Raw genomic sequence first — 18451 nt, forward strand, 5'->3', positions numbered from 1 at the left:
GAAAGGGACTGAGAAAATATTTGAAGAGATTATAGTTGAAAACTTCCCTAATATGGGAAAGGAAATAGTTAACTCCAGGAAGCACAGAGAGTCCCATACATGATAAGTCCAAAGAGAAACATGCCAAGACACATACTAATCAAACTATAAAAAGGTAAATACAAAGAACAAATATTAAAAGCAGCAAGGGAAAAACAACAAGTAACACATAAGGGAATCCCCATAAGGTTAAGAGCTGACCTTTCAGGAGAAACTCTGCAAGCCAGAAGGGAGTGGCAGGACATATTTATAGTGATGAAAGAGAAAAACCTACAACCAAGATTACTCTACCCAGCAAGGATCTCATTCAGATTTGACAGAGAAATTAAAAGCCTTACAGACAGGCAAAAGCTAAGAGAATTCAGCACCACCAAACCAGCTTTACCACAAATGCTAAAGGAACTTCTCTAGGGAGGAAACACAAGAAAAGGGAAAGACCTACAATAATAAACCCAAAACAATTAAGAAAATGGTAATAGGAACATACATATCAATAATTACCTTAAATGTAAACGGATTAAATGATCCAACCAAAAGATATAGACTGGCTGAATGGATACAAAAACAAGACCTGTATATATGCTGTCTACAAGAGACCCACTTCAGACTTAGGGACATATACAGACTGAAAGTGAGGGGATGGAAAAAGATATTCCACGCAAATGGAAATCAAAAGAAAGCTGGAGTAGCAATTCTCATATCAGACAAAATAGACTTTAAAACAAAGACTATTACAAGACACAAGGACACTACATAATGATCAAGGGATCAATCCGGGAAGAAGAGATAACAATTGTAAATATTTATGCACCCAATATAGGAGCACCTCAATACATAAGGCAAGTACTAACAGCCATAAAAGGGGAAATTGACAGGAACACAATCATAGTAGGGGACCTTAACACCACACTTTCACCAATGGACAGATGATCCAAAATGAAAATAAATGAGGAAACACAAGCTTTAAATGACACATTAAACAAGATGGACTTAACTGATATTTATAGGACATTCCATCCAAAAACAACAGAATACACATTCTTCTCAAGTGTTCATGGAACATTCTCCAGCATAGATCATATCTTGGGTCACAAATCAAGCCTTGGTAAATTTAAGAAAATTGAAATCGTATCAAGTATCTTTTCCGACCACAACGCTATGAGACTAGATATCAATTACAGGAAAAACTTTGTAAGAAATACAAACACATGAAGGCTAAACAAAACACTACTTAATAACCAAGAGGTCATTGAAGAAATCAAAGAGGAAATCAAAAAATACCTAAAAACAAATGACAATGAAAACACAATGACCCAAAACCTATAGGATGCAGCAAAAGCAGTTCTAAGAGGGAAGTTTATAGCTCTACAAGCATACCTTAAGAAACAAGAAACATCTCAAATAAACAATCTAACCTTACACCTAAAGCAACTAGAGAAAGAAGAACAAAAAAACCCCAAAGTTAGCAGAAGGAAAGTAACCATAAAGATCAGATCAGAAATAAATGAAAAAGAAATGAAGGAAATGACAGCAAAGATCAATAAAACTAAAAGCTTGTTCTTTGAGAAGATAAACAAAATTCATAAACCATTAGTCAGACTTATCAAGAGAAAAAGAGAGAAGACTAAAATCAATAGAATCAGAAAAGAAAAAGGAGAAGTAACAACTGACACTGCAGAAATACAAAGGATCATGAGAGATTACTACAAGAAACTACATGCCAATAAAATAGACAACCTGGAAGAAATGGACAAATTCTTAGAAATGCACAACATGCTGAGACTGAACCAGGAAGAAATAGAAAATATGAACAGACCAATCACAAGCACCGAAATGGAAACTCTGATTAAAAACCTTCCAACAAACAAAAGCCCAGGACCAGATGGTTTCACAGCCAAATTCTATCAAACATTTAGAGAAGAGCTAACACCTATCCTTCTCAAACTCTTCCAAAATATAGCAGAGGGAGGAACACTCCCAAACTCATTCTACGAGGCCACCATCACCCTGATACCAAAAGCAGACAAAGATGTCACAAAGAAAGAAAACTACAGGCCAATATCACTGATGAACATAGATGCAAAAGTCCTCAACAAAATACTAGCAAACAGAATCCAACAGCACATTAAAAGGATCATACACCATGATCAAGTGGGGTTTATTCCAGGAATGCAAGGATTCTTCAATATATGCAAGTCAATCAACGTGATACACCATATTAACAAATTCAAGGAGAAAAACCATATGATCATCTCAATAGATGCAGAGAAAGCTTTCGACAAAATTCAACACCCACTTATGATAAAAACCCTGCAGAAAGTAGGCATAGAGGGAACTTTCCTCAACATAATAAAGGCCATATATGACAAACCCACAGCCAGCATCATCCTCAATGGTGAAAAACTGAAACCATTTCCACTAAGATCAGGAAAAAGACAAGGTTGCACAGTCTCACCACTATTATTCAACATAGTTTTGGAAGTTTTAGCCACAGCAATCAGAGAAGAAAAAGAAATAAAAGGAATCCAAATCGGAAAAGAAGAAGTAAAGCTGTCACTGTTTGCAGATGACATGATACTATACATGGAGAATCCTAAAGATGCTACCAGAAAAATACTAGAGCTAATCAATGAATGTGGTAAAGTAGCAGGATACAAAATTAATGCACAGAAATCTCTTGCATTCCTATACACTAATGATGTAAAATCTGAAAGTGAAATTATGAAAACACTCCCATTTACCACTGCAACCAAAAGAACAAAATAGGAATAAACCTACCTAAGGAGGCAAAAGACCTGTATGCAGAAAATTATAAGAGACTGATGAAAGAAATTAAAGATGATACAAATAGAGAGATATACCATGTTCTTGGATTGGAAGAATCAACATTGTGAAAATGACTCTACCACCCAAAGCAATCTACAGATTCAATGCAATCCCTATCAAACTACCACTGGCATTTTTCACAGAACTAGAAAAAAAATTTTCACAATTTGTATGGAAACACAAAAGACCCCAAATAGCCAAAGCAATCTTGAGAAAGAAAAATGGAGCTGGAGGAATCAGGCTCCCTGACTTCAGAGTATACTACAAAGCTACAATAAACAAGACAATATGGTACTGGCACAAAAACAGAAAGATAGATCAATGGAACAGGATAGATAGCCCAGAGATAAACCCATGCACATATGGTCACCTTATCTTTGATAAAGGAGGCAAGAATATACAGTGGAGGAAAGACACCTTCTTCAATAAGTGGTGCTGGGAAAACTGGACAGCTACAAGTAAAATAATGAAATTAGAACACTCCCTAACACCATACACAAAAATAAACTCAAAATGGATTAAAGACTGAAATGTGTGGCCAAACACTATAAATCTCTTAGAGGAAAACATAGGCAGAACTCTATAACATAAATCACAGCAAGATCCTTTTTGACCCACCTCCTAGAGAAATGGAAATAAAAACAAAAATCAACAAATGGGATCTAATGAAACTTCAAAGCTTTTGCACAGCAAAGGAAACCATAAACGACACCAAAAGACAACCCTCAGAATGGGAGAAAATATTTGCAAATGAAGCAACTGACAAAGGATTAATCTCTAAAACATACAAGCAACTCATGCAGCTCAATATCAAAAAAACAAACAACCCAATCCAAAAATGGGCAGAAGACCTAAATAGACATTTCTCCAGAGAAGATATACAGATTGCCAACAAACACATGAAAGAATACTCAACATCATTAATCATTAGAGAAATGCAAAGCAAAGCTACAATGAGCTATTATCTCACACCAGTCAGAATGGCCATCATCAAAAAATCTACAAACAGTAAATGCTGGAGAGGGTGTGGAGAAAAGGAAACCCTCTTGCACTGTTGGTGGGAATGTAAATTGATACAGCCACGATGGAGAACAGTGTGGAGGTTCCTTTAAAAACTAAAAGTAGAACTACCATATGACCCACTAATCCCACTACTGGGCATATACCCCGAGAAAACCATAATTCAAAAACAGTCATGTACCAAAATGTTCATTGCAGCTCTATTTACAATAGCCAGGATATGGAAGCAACCTAAATGTCCATCAACAGATGAATGGATAAAGAAGATGTGGCACATATATACAATGGAACATTACCCAGCCATAAAAAGGAACAAAGCTGAGTTATTTGTAGTGAGGTGGATGGACCTAGAGACTATCATACAGAGTGAAGTAAGTCAGAAAGAGAAAGATAAATACCGTATGCTAACACATATATATGGAATCTAAAAAAAAAAAAAAAAGAAAAGAAGAAACAAATGATCAGAAGAACCCTTGGGCAAGATGGGAATAAAGATGCAGACCTACTAGAGAATGGACTTGAGGATACGGAGAGGGGGAAGGGTAAGCTGGGACAAAGTGAGACAGTAGCATGGACATATATACACTACCCAACGTAAAATAGATAGCTAGTGGGAAGCAGCTGCATAGCACAGGGAGATCAGCTCGCATAGCACAGGGAGATCAGCTCAGTGCTTTGTGATCACCTAGAGGGGTGGGATGGGGAGGGTGGGAGGGAGGGAAACGCAAGAGGGAAGAGATATGGGAACATATGTATATGTATAACTGATTCACTTTGTTATAAAGCAGAAACTAACACACCATTGTAAAGCAATTATACTCCAATAAAGATGTTAAAAGAAAATGTTTTTTTAAATAAAAATAAATTCACAGTAGAAAAACCTAACAGTGAACTTAGCAAAGTCATCTTTAAGATGTTTGACTTTAAGGAAAATAGCTTGACTCGTCCCAGCCTGGACAATGTTTTCTTGATACCTATTAGCTAGTGCTAGAGCTTATACCTGACTAATATGAGCACCATCTGAGTTTCTGACCTTGATCTTTTTCCTGACATCTGAGATCCTGAGGGATGATGTGGAGTGATAAATTTAGTTGTTCCTAGTACCTTTTGCAGATAATGTATAATCTTGGTAAATATTGCCTTGTTAGGTTTTTCAGTAGTTAAGTTTTACCCTGCATCACCTATAGATCCTTATGTGAAGCCCCTTCCGTTAGAGAGCCTATTGTTTCTAATAACAGGATCAGCTGAGAATCTTGGATTTCTTTTCTAGAACTTATGCTGGTTTCTATTTGAAAAGTGACATTTATTTACCCCCTGTGGAGCTCTAATCTTACTATAATATCTCACTGCCACATTAACATAAAGGTCAGCACTTAGGGGGAAAGGTATGTCACAGGTATCTGACAAAAAGCATCAAAATAAAAGAAAAATGCTGCCAGGACAAAAACCATTTCCCTCCCAGAATTAATCAGAAAATAGTAACAAAGAAAGTAACCAGATGCTAACAAGTGATTACACCCACAGGTAACATTTACACAAAAAAGAACTTTGCCATCTGATGTAATCCGAGGCATTTCAGGAAAATATGTAAGTGTGAGCTCTGCCTTAGAGGACCCTACATGAGCTACCACACGTCTGTTTCAGTTTCTAAATCTGATTAATTACAAACTGAATAGCAATCTACTGGGTAAGGTATTTTTCATAAATAGCTTATATAATCCTCACAAGAACTTCATGGAGTAAATGTTATTGCCTTGATTTTACAAATGATAAAATGAAGTTCAAAAAAGTTAGATCATTCACCTAAAGTCACACAGCCTGTAAGAGGAAAATCTGGAACTTCCTCTGGGATCTTGAGATCCAAACTGAATTCCCTTCCCACTGAACTAGGACTGGTTTCCACACATGAGGGCACAATTCCTTTGTGTCCAGACAGATGTAAGCAGACTACTGCTCAAGTTGTGACTGAATAATTTCAATTACGGGCACAAGAAACGGAAGAAAATGAGTAGAAGAGGGAGCAATGTGGCAGAAAGGATTTTTTTAAGTTTAAGAACAGTAATTAATGGTTTCTAAAAAGTTGAATTAAAGATAATAGCAATTTTCTTAAAAACTTTCTTTGTAATAGTTCTACATACTTCATTGTCTTTATCTGTCTCATTTATTCAAATTTCAGATCTTTCCATTTCTAACCTGGTACACCAATCAGGAAGTAACTGGTATCAATTCTTAAGAGGAAAAATATTTATACAGTATGAAATTTAGATCATCATATACTTATAGAACTGTACTAAGTTTGTCTGGAATTAAGTAATTCTCACTCTTGGATGGGTACAGGTTGAAGTTAAATTAAGCTCTCTGAAGCCTACTTTGATAACGTCAAGTAACCAAACTTGGCTGAGAATCATTTCTTTTATAGTTGCCCCTAATTTCTTTCGTTTCTTTAATCATTTCCACATGAAAAAAATTTTTCTTCTGGTTTTTAATGATAGAAAGCATCACTGAATATTAACAATTTACTAGATATGGTGCTGAATAGAAGGAAAATAAGAAAAATTGGAGAGAAGATAGCCAGATTATGAAAGATCCAACTCAAACTACACTCTAAAGCTATGTTCTCTTTACTGCATCGATGCATCTTTTAAGGCTGTTATGCCTGCATCACATCTTTTGTCTGATTTCTCTACCCCTGCATATTATAGTCACTTCTCAGTCATTTCACCCCCACTTCCAATTAAAAATCACAAAAGAATCACAGAATCTAATAATTTTGAGTCAAAAGGGACCTCTGAGATGTTATCCGCTTCCATGATGCATATAAAGGTAGCAGTGATAGCTATTTGTTGCAAGATTTGTAAAGTTGGGATTTGAATTTTCTTTTTTTAAATAAGGTGTAATTCAGAGATGGCAAATTAGGGTGAATTAAGAATCCCTCTGAAAACCCTCACATGTAAATTCAGCTTGTTAGAAGGAAAGGGATGAGATAAAGGGAAGGGAATGAAGCATATCCATAATTTCCTTACATGTCGGGAGTTACTATAAAGTACTGAAGGAGGGGAGACGCGTGTGTCATATAGAGAAATACCTATTATAAAATGGCCATTAAGAGACTTCATGGCTATAAGTAATGTTTTAAGTTTGCTTTTGGCTCTGCTCCCCCTTTCTGTAGGATACTGTTTCTATATTGATCCAGACAATGAAAAAAAACAGCTTGTTGACACCTGTCAAGTGTGTGGTAATATAGAAATGAGAAGAAAATGTTTACATAGCCCAAGCCAACTCTCATATTTCAAAAGGAAAATAAAAAATATAACTTTCAATCAATACTTCATCCAAATCCTCTCATCTAGCTTCTCAAATAAAAGTACACAGTCCTTTCAAAGACTATTTTGGAATACCTCACTTTGATTAGGCCTGTTTCCACCAAGAAATGCTCACAGAATACATCTGCTGGGTATGCAGTGTCCACATCAGATAAATGAGAATGTTTATGAAGCTTACCATTTTGAAGGAGTTGGACACCAGATGGTCTGTTATTCCTGGAGTCAGAAGCCCTGTGTAGTGATCAGCTGGATTCTTCCCCTCTGCCACCCTTAACAAGAAGAAAAGTCTCTTCCTTCTCAGCACCACTATGACGTTCTCTCTTCCCTGGTTCTCATCACCACCTCTCCATCTTATTTCTCCATCTTCACTCTTTACCTTCTTTTCCGCCTCCTCCATTCCCCAAAGCAGCCACTACCTTCTTCTCTCTGCCAAAACTCAACTGACACACAATATTTCAGTGAAGTCCATATTGATTGCCTGGTAACAAAAAATAAAATATAAACAATGCAGTCATGTTCCATTCTAGAGAAGTTAGGTCATTCATTGAATTTCAACAGTATGTGAGCTATGCCTCTCCAAATGTCTGCAGTTACTTCAATCTTAAATGTTAGAAAGAAAACAAATCTTTAGGGCTGGCCTTGCATGAAAGCAGTGGACCCTTTCAGTGTGATTTGGGGCCCTAAAAGGGATGGTGGGGATTGTGGGAGGATGTCATGGATCTGAAAAATGGAAGAATAAATAATATAGAATCACAGAGCTACTAGAAACTTCAGAGATCACCTGACCCAACTGCTTAATTTTTACAGATGTGAAGACAGAGTGCCATAGACTTTAAGAGATTGTTCAAGATCACCTTGCTGGTTAGAAGTTGCCAACTGTACAGCAGAAGCTAACACAACATTGTAAAGCAACGATACTCCAATAAAAATTAATTAAAAACAAGAAGCTGCCAAGAGTTAATTCTCCAATGCAGCAATATTTTGGCTTATTTTTTAATGATATTACTTCTGCAAAAAAAAAAAGTCATACTATTAATACCATTAATACCATAAAACCAAATTCCTTTTTCTTTTACCCTAATAACTAGGCCTTGTTTTTGACCCACTTTATATCTTACCATTCTCTCTTTTATCTGGAATACATGTGACCTCCTAATCTTCTCATTTCATCTCCTTGGTTTAATGAATTTGGAAGTGACATTCATTCCCGCACTGGGCTCTGACCTTGTCCCTGCTATTCATTCACTCTGCTTAATCTTTCAGCTCGACATACAATGCCCCAAACAGCTTCCATTTTCCATCTCCAACTTTGTTTCTCCATTCACCTCGTGGGGCACTCAGAAATAAGTTAGGTAGAGCTCTGCTTCTCTCCCAAGCCCTGTCTGAGCTTGCAGAAAACCTCATAGGATGGGCGCTACATTTGAAAGGATTCAGGGAGATAATGATCAGCATGGACTCCTTACACTGGGAACAACTCCTGGATTACAGACCCCTCATAACAAGGGCCTCTACCCAGAAGTCCTAGTGTAAGTTTGTATACCAACAACTCTGACCCCAGAGCCAATGCAATGGAGACGCACAAAAATCCACACCCTCAACAAGTATTCCCTCAAAAATGTAACCTATCCCAAGCTGTGACTGACTCTAAAAGAATGCAAGTGCCTCTTCCCCACAGGTGTCTCTCCAGAAGGCATCTTGGGACCAGTTATCTTCACCATACTGCAGCCCACCATACCTCGCATTTTTGGTATCCTCTCTTGTGTCCTAAGCCCCTTCATGATTTAATCTCTTCTATACCTCCATCATTGGAACTGCTCTGTGCTTCCCCTCCTTTGTGCCTTCCCTAACAACCCTTTCCACAGGACCTCTCCTCATTGTCAGTCACTACCTAGGCACATCCACAACTGTGTCCCTCAGAATTGCTCCAGATTCAAAAGATTAAAGTCAGTCACCCCAGTCTCTTTTACTCTTCCTTCCATTTCTCTCACTCAGTTACCCTCCTTATACCTGCTTTTTATCCTAACCAGATCCACCAATCTAAAGACCCTCTCAGCTTTCTCCCAGTTAGCCTTTCCGTCTCATGTCCTTCCCTATCTGGCACATTGCTCTAAAAATAAAAAAAAAAATTTTTAAATGCAGCCCACTATTCCTGGGCAATCCCATCCATTCCTATTGGATGAGACAATATCAAATATTTTGTCTCCAGCCCAGATATCCCTCTTAAACTCTAGGTTGATGCATTAAACTAACTGGCCTTTTCTTGCTGAAGATTTCATAGACACCAAAAATTCAACGTCTCCATAACTGAACCAAGTAATTCCCTAATAGACTTGTTTTCCTGAAATAGAGTGAGGTTCTGGCATCCAATAGGGAGAAAACTGCTTTCATCAATACAATGACAACTGCCTGCCTGTTGAATAACGTAAATAGAAAATCCAAATCATAAACTATGCTTCATGACTGCCTTCCACTGCTGCTCATACCTCAAGAATGCACAGACTCAGATCCTTAGACAGTTATCGCAATAACTCTTAAGTAGGGCTGCTTTCAGACAATAGTGATAGAATTAACCAAAAAGATTGCAACTGTAGGGCTTCCCTGGTGGCGCAGTGGTTGAGAGTCCGCCTGCCGATGCAGGGGACACAGGCTCGTGCCCCGGTTCGGGAAGATCCCACGTGCCCCGGAGCGGCTGGGCCCGTGAGCCATGGCCGCTGAGCCTGCGCGTCCGGAGCCTGTGCTCCGCAACGGGAGAGACCACAACAGCAAGAGGCCCGCGTGCCGCCAAAAAAAAAAAAAAAAAAAGAGTAGTTATGTAAGAAGAACAGGGAGAGATTTAATTAGGTCATTAGTGTGGGCCCTAATCTGACTGGTGTCCCTATAAGAGGAAGAGTTTAGGACACAGACATGTACAGAGGGAAGACCATGTAAAGAATCATGGAGAATATGGCTATCTACAAGTCAAGGAGAGAAGCATCAGAAGAAATCAACCCTACTGACACCTTGATCTTGGACTTTCAGCCTACAGAATTGTGAGAAAATAAATTTCTGTTGTTTAAGCCACCAATCTCTAGTACTCTGCTTTGGCAGCCCTAGCATATTAACGTATCATGTAAACAAATTTTTAAAAAGAAAAATTTAGATGGTGAAAATTGCTAGGAAGGAAATAAAACCGAGAGATTTGATAGCAAGGACAAAAGCTCAGAAACAGGGACCAGCCTAGCACATTCTAGGGGGGAAGAAAAAATTGGGATAGAAGGTCAAGATGGCAGGAGATGAGGTCAGAGAGAGAGGCAGGACCAGATCCCAAAAGGCTTTTTTGCCCATTTTTCTACTTAAGGTTTTCGTCTTTTTTGTATTGTTTTTAGGATGATTTGAATATTAATTGTATTAATTGTCTGTTATGACAGTCAAACCCAGCCATCTTTTTCTCTATGGATTCTGAATTTAGTGCCAGGCTTAAGAAGTCCTCTGTGTTACCCTAAGATTATAGAAATATCCATAATGCTGGTGACCAGAATGGGCTAATCCCTGTCCCCAACTCTTCTCTGGGTTGTAATCATTGAGTAAATTCATGGTGAGCCGAATCAGAAGCAAATATTTATTAATGAATGCCCAATAACTCCCATAGTACTGAGCTCCCTGCCAAAACACTCATCTTGGACCTGAAGCCCAAATGGGGCTTTTCTAAGTCCAGAGCTTGGGAGAGTCAATCAAGTCTGTTAAGAAGATGACATAAATTCTTACCCAGCTGCCAGCTGCTCCACAGGCCCATCAACAGTAGGACAGAGAGGCCAAGAAAGCCCAGGAGAGTGAAGGTATCTCTGGGCCTGCTCCAGAAAGCAAACTCCAGCACTGACCCAGCTACAACTGTTATACAAAAGGGGGAAGTGGAGGGAGCACACCGTCCTTACCTACCCATGTTGTAGTCAGTGCAGGAGAGAGGACCCAGTCCAGAGGACATCAGACTCTTACCCATAAGATTAGCCACTCCTCCTCCCTTGGAGATGAGCATGTAAGGGATGGAAAGAAACACAGAAACCCCCTCTCAGGTACTTCCCAGAAAGGATGGAAGGGTTGGTGGCACTTCCTTTTCAGAGGGGCCACAGAAGAATATGGAGTGGGGAGTAAAAGAGTCTTCTGCTAGAATCCACCTAAATCTTCTGTTATTAATTTCAGAAATGATCACACTTTCAGGCTTTATACTAATAAATAAACATGCAAGCACATTCATCCCACTCCTCCACAAAGCTGCGGTTACCTGGTAGGTTGAGGCTGATGGGTGGGAAAAGGTTGTGAGCCATCCTGAAGGGCCATTTCTATGAGCTAGGTGAAATTGGCTATTTTAAAAGACTCTGCTGCACATAGAACATCACAGGCCCTCAGAATCTGCTTGAAACTTACATAGACTTGAGCCTATTTGGTTCTTCAGCAGCCATAGCCAGAATAGCAACAGCAGCAGAAACAGCAGTAAACTTTTATGGACCATCTACCGGGCACAGGTTGTAGGGTGCTGGGGAGAAAAGAGTGTCAAGTTCTGTCCCCAACTTCAAAGTCTAGTCAGGGAAATCACTGTGCTCAGAACCTGCCTTGTTTATAGATTTTTCTCTCTTAGGAAGTAGTTTTTTATACCAGCAAACCTACTGGCCTTTACTACAAGATGAAAGGGTGCGAGGAAATTTTCCAAGAAATTATCCGGTGCACAGATGTAACTGAAATCCATATGGTAGGTAGAATTCTAAAGATGTGCCTCCTCCCACCCCAAGATCCATCCCCTGGCTATTCGACACTAACTTAGGCACTGCTATGAAGAGATTTTGCAGATGGAATTAACTTTATTCATCAGATGACTTTAAAATAGGAAGATTATCCTGGATTATCTGGGTAGGCCAAATGTAATCCCAGGAGCCCTTAAAAGCAGAAGCGGAGGTAGAAGAGTCAGAGAGGTGTGGCAGAAGAGGTAAGCAGAGACCAGATGAGGCAGAAGGGAAGGTCAGAGAGATTAGAAACATGAGAAGGACTTGACCCATGGTTGCTGGCTTTGAAGATGGAGGAGGGGCACCGTGAGTCAGAGAATGCGGGTGGCCCCTGGAAACTAGTACACACTCTGTCCGACTGCCAACAAGGAAACCGATACCTCAGGCCAACAACTGCATGCAACTGGACCTGGCCAAATCCTGAATGAGCCTGGAAGCAAGTTCAGGCCCAGAGCCTCCAGATGCTTGCTGATGCCTTGTCTCAGCCCTGAGAGACTCAAAGCAGTCTTGGATGCTGTGACTGGATCTCTGTGCCACAGAACTATCAGATAGTAAGTGGGTGTTAAGCTGCTAAATTTGTGATAATTTGTTACGGCGACAGGAGAAAACTGATACAGCGCAAGAAAGTTACTCAACCAACCTAAACCCAACCCTAAGCTGGGTTTATCTGGAACCCAACTAAATCTCTCCGTGTTGGTCAGGATGTGCCCCAGGATGTCTGTGTATGTGAACCAAAAGAGCTTTCTGTTAGAGCCATATCCACAGAGACCAAGTATAGATGAAGTACCGCTGCAGAAAACGGAGGTGTCTGGACCACCAAGGGCATCACTGCTGCACTGGACAAGCAGCACTGCAGAGATGTGCAGGACTGGTCTTCCACAGCAATCCTGAGTAGTCGTGGGCAAGGAACTGACCAGACCCCAGTTCTCTCTATATCTAGCATTGGAAATGGGCTGAGTCCCTCTCTGCACAGAGCTAACCCTGAAGTTCCTAGGCAATTTAAGTAGGAGAACCTCAAAAGAAAAATTTTGGTCTTCTTGCTGAGAAAATGTGTAGCAGTTCAAGCAAACAATTAAAAAGCAAAAATATGTCCCATATTTGAAAACAAAGTTTGTTGAGTAACCCATTCTGATGAACTGAAAAGAAAGATAGTAGGAAGATAATGGACAGAGGAGAGGAAGGAGAGCTTCAGAATGGAAGAAATCTAACATGAAAAAGTAAATGATTCATTTATGCTAATTTTGATTTTTCTTTAATCAATAACCCCCAGCCCTGCAGCAATGCAAGCCAGTTAGGTCATCTGGCCAGGAGAGCAACCACTGAGAGGTAGATGGTTTTATGTGAGGTGATTCCACTTTAGAAATTCAGAGCCTGGAGAACAGAGCAGCATTTCTGCTCTGTGTACTGAGTCATGGGCGGGGGTGAGAGGATACCCTTCCAGTACGTAATTAAAGCACCGTGGGGGTGTTTGATCAAACTTCTTAGATAAACAGGATCTACATGTGAGAACACTTTCAAAGCTTGCATGTGGAGCTGTGCTAGAGACAGAGCAGCAGGTGGGCAGCCAGCCAACCACTCACACGGGACTGGAACTGATGATGTTCTGAAGCCTATGGGGCTCCTTGCAACTTCCCCCATTCGCTCAGCCCACTCAGACACAAACCTAAGTGAGGTGCCTCTCACCTGTGGGCTGCCACTACACAAACCCCAACTGCACATCTGATCTAATCTGCAGAGGGCCTTTCATATAGAGAACACGCTTGCTCAAGCACACCTCCCTCATGGGAAAATGGCATCTCTGCTCAAAAGCATGATTTTCTCTTGGGAACTCTCAAATTGTCTGCTCTCACTACAACGATAGAATCATGGACTTGTTTAGAAAGCTGACAGCCATCTCTATCTATTCATCAAGTCAACTGTTTGACCCAAGGGATCTATGAGTATTGTGATCATCCAATTGTACTCCAGGCCCCCGTCTGCCCACGACGGATAGCAGTTAGGTGCATTTGATCTCCTCAGCCCCTGAACTTTGTTGACGTGGGCTCCAAGCCCTCAAGTCTTACCCTTTCCCTGGTACCCTGGGGTCTCCTGTTCCACTGAATGGATGCTGACCTCTCTCACTGCAGACTCTATCATTATAGTTGTTGCTCTGCTCAACACAAGTGTGACCACTTGACAGTGAGCCCTTGCTCCCACCAGAGCTAAGAAACCAGCCCTTGGCAGCTGCGAGCCTGGCCATTATGACTTCTACTTCCCTACCCCTGTCATTGCTGATTCACTGCTCCAGCTCAGAGTCAATCCCCAAAGAAGGCCTGGTATTGTAATTCACAGTGTTCTTTACCAAAGAACCAGGGAAATGTTTCCCAAGGCTAGGCCAGAATGCAGAAAGTAACACCATCTTGAGATCAACCCCAAAGTGATCCTCCCGGACACCCTAGGGAAATAGTCTTCCTTTACATTGTACCAGGCATTGTTCTATTCTTGTCTAAAAGTGGTAGGCATTCATGCCAACGAGCAGGCAACTTCTTGAGCAAGCGTAGTGTTATAGATGCTCTAGATTACAGCACAAAGTAAGGACAGTTTTTGGTAAACCATAATTGTTGGAAAGAACCAAGGAATTCCCCAGCTGGGATTAGGGGTAACACCTCCTAAAGCCTTACTGTGGATTCTTTAGATTGAGCTTAAAGGAAAGGGAAAAACAGAACTGTTCATTTGGTTATTTGGTTTTCCCTTCTGACAAGCTGCCAGATTACTTTCATGAAGCATTTGCTGTCCCAAGGCAACTATGCTTTCTGTGTAGAACCCTAGAGAGTGATAAGTCTAACTGCAAACAAAACAAGAACCTTCATGGAAAAAAAAAGCAAAAAATTAGCTGAAATAATCACATTGTATCAGCAAGCAAGTTTATAACCTAGAACAGTAAAGGTTGAAAGCAAAATAATATATTAAGTTAATAACATGGAAAAGCTTTGAAGTAGTTTAGTCCTGACAATGCCCCAGGGTACTCTATTACAAGAAAACACCCAGGTTCTTTAGAAATTTCCCAAGGTCAATGGCAGAACCAAGAAATAAAACCTCACTTTTATCATTTATGCATATGATAAATCTGGGAAATACTGAATCAAAAACCTTTCACATCTCTTCCTTCCTCCCACCTTAAGATGTAGGTCTTATGGGAATAAGCATGTTTGGAAGGACGTGGCAGTGGATGGACTTGAGTAAACCTGAAGGTCTTGTTTGCTTTTCTGAAGGCATCTGAATATGCCAGTGTTTTCCTAAACTGAGTGGGAAGCTAGAGGAGCTATGAATATAGCTAGGAGGAGAGATGTTGGTATTGATCAAGACTGGCAAAACAAATAGATTTCTCAAGCCTATGAAATGTCCTTGGACTACTGATCTCTGGAATTCAACTGCAGGTCACCCTATTGTCCTGCCTAGAGTTTATACATGGCTACTAAAAATGATTCTCCTTAGACAATATGGGGTCTCTGTTAGGCCATATCTAAGCTTCCCCTATTACGGTTTCTCTGCTACCTCACCACAGGTTTCTTCCATTTAATACAGAACACTCCACCTTCTACTATAAGATAAAGGTCAGAGTCAAAACCAAAAAGTTTCACAAAAACAATAACTGCCTTGTTCCCCACAACCTCTATCTACCCCATAACCTCCCCAAAGGGAAAAAAGTGCAAGAAGGGAGCTTGGTTTGAATGGAAATTGATTAAACTAGTTTTTCCAGTTTCAACACTATTTTTTTTTTTTTAAACTCTTGGTTTCTGGTGACCTTTCAAATACAGAATAATTAAATGCTGAAGTTGTTATAATTGAAAAACCTAAAGTTAAAAGCCATCTAACAATTTTGCCAACTCTTATTTATGAGTCCCCTATTGGATGCCCCTTCCAGGTATGTCCCCCCATCTTTCATTTTCTGAACCTCTCTCCCAGGCTATCTACAGATCAGGCTATCCTGTCACTTTGTTATTCAGAGTAATTCACCTCTCCCTTTGTTTTCCCTCTCCCCAGGACACTCACCAAAAAGGCCCACCAAGGTAATTTTTCTAAGCAAGACACTATTTACCTAAGATGGACTTTTGCTATGCCAGGGAAGGTAGAAGTGGCTGTAGTTGTTTTTTGTTTTGAATAACATTCTTTTTTACTACACACACAAGCATTAAAAAATATATATGTATACATATATATTCAACTATTAAACATATATTCAGCTATTAAAGATATTGTCCTTGACAAGTGGAATTTAAAGTGAGGAGCGTTTCTTTTTCTACAGTGTGTGTCTGTGTATGTTGTATAAGACTGTTTTTAATGATTAGGTTCTACTTTACAATTAAAAAAGAAAAAAACATTGTCAATGGCAACAGAAATCTGGGACTAATCCTTCTTCTTCTTCTGTTTCCCCACATCCTATCCATCTGTAAGGCCCACCTCCAAAATGTCACAGCCCCTCCACTTCTCTCTTTCTCCACTGCTACCCTCGTTTACGACCCACCACTTCTTTTTTTCTTTTTTTAATTTTTATTGGAGTATGTTTGCTTTACAATATTGTGTTAGCCTCCACTGCACAACAGAATGAATCAGCCGTACACATACAGATATCCCCTCCCTTTTGGACTTCCTGCCCATTTAGGTTATCACAGTGCCTCAGCTCCCTGTGCTATACAGTATGTTCTCATCAGTTGTCTATTTTACACATAGTATCAATAATGTATATGTGTCAATCTCAGTCTCCCAATTCCTCCCACCCCACCCCTTTCCCCCTTGGTATCCATACATTTGTCCTCTATGTCTGTGTCTCTATTTCTGCTTTTCATATAAGATCATCTACACCATTTTTCTAGATACCATATATATGCATTATTATACGATATCTGCTTTTCTCTTTCTGACTTACTTCACTCTGTATGACACTCTCTACAACTCACTACTTCTAACTTGGATGCCACAACAGCCTCCTAATGAGTGCACGCTTTCACTCTTACAATTCATTCTCTGCATAGCAGAGAGATTTTTAAATCATGCCATGACACCTCCCTACTTAAAATTCTTTGGAGGCTTCCCAAGAAAACCCCTTCCCAAGGTGCTGCAGGACCTGGTCCTCACCTCCTCTCTGCCTTCACATCCAGCCACGCTCCCTCTTTTTCACTGCGCTCTAAGCACACTAGTTGGAGCACATCAAACGCATTCCTTGCTTATCCTGCTTCATGGGGCTAGTTTCTTCTTTACATGTCGTAGCTTCAATGGCATCTCCTCAGTAGGCCCTCCCTAAGCACACTATCTGAAATAAGTCATGATATTATTCTCTAACTGAGGTACTAATAACAACCTCTAACTACTTGATCACTCATTTATCTGTACCTCCAATGGAATGCAAGTCCCATGGGGTACAGACCACGTCTGTTTTGTTCTCTGCTGTACCCTCTACAAACTAATATGACATGTGGCTAAGAGCAATGTATGGATGAATAAATGAATGAATGAATCACCTTCTCTTTGGAAGTTGTTGTGCTAGGAACTTTACATATAGGCATAAAAATATGACTTGCGCCTTTTAGGATCTTACCCTCAAACAGGAGGAATAAGACTTGTGATTAAATAATGACAAAATGTTGTAGGAACTCAGAAGAGGAAGAAATGCTAGCTAAGGTAACCGAAGGCTTTGTGGATGAGTGGGTAGTTGAGATGATGGGTACTGAGGGATGGGTAAGATCTCACAGGATGCAAATTGCAATATTCCAGGCAGAATGAGCAAAGACACGAATACATAAAGTACAAAGCACACTTGTGTAGTGTGGGTTAAGTGGGGAAAGGCAGACTGGGGCCAGATTTTTGAAGGTCATGAATACCAGAATAAGAACTTTAAACCTTCAGTTTTTCAAGAGGATATTGACATGATCAAAGTAAATTTAAGCGAAGGGAATCTTGCAGTGGCATATAAGACCAACTGGAAGGTATATTCATTTACTGGAGCTGCCATAAAAATGTACCACCAAAAAGTACCACCTACTGAATGGTTGGTGGTACTTTTTTATGGCAAACAGAAATTTGTTTTTTCAGAGTTTTGGAGGCTAGAAGTCCAAGGCCAAGGTTTCGGCAGGTGTGACTGCCTTCTTGCCATTTCCTCACATGGTTGTCCCTCTATGCATGCAAGGGATGGGCCGCTTTCTGTGTGTTCTAATCTCCTCTTATTAGGACATCAGTCCCACTAGATTAGGGCCCACCCTAATGAACTCATTTTAAGTTAATCACTTCCTTAAAGGTCCTGTTTCCAAATACAGTCACATTCTTAGGCTCTGGGCATTAGGACCTCAACATATAAATTTTAAGGGAGAAACAATTCAGTCCATAAGAGAAGGTAAGGGAGGAGAGGGAATAATCTGGGGAACTGAGTGTCAGGGTGTGTCATCTTTCCTTTCCTGGTGTCATGGGGCCCCTTCTTCCCTTGTTGATCATGAAGAAATCTTGGAGGGGTCTTGG

Source organism: Delphinapterus leucas, chromosome 1 (genome assembly GCF_059928025.1).
Source record: "Delphinapterus leucas isolate spDelLeu-1000000601 "Yukka" chromosome 1, BTC_Dleu_Yukka2, whole genome shotgun sequence".
Taxonomy (NCBI): domain Eukaryota; kingdom Metazoa; phylum Chordata; class Mammalia; order Artiodactyla; family Monodontidae; genus Delphinapterus; species Delphinapterus leucas.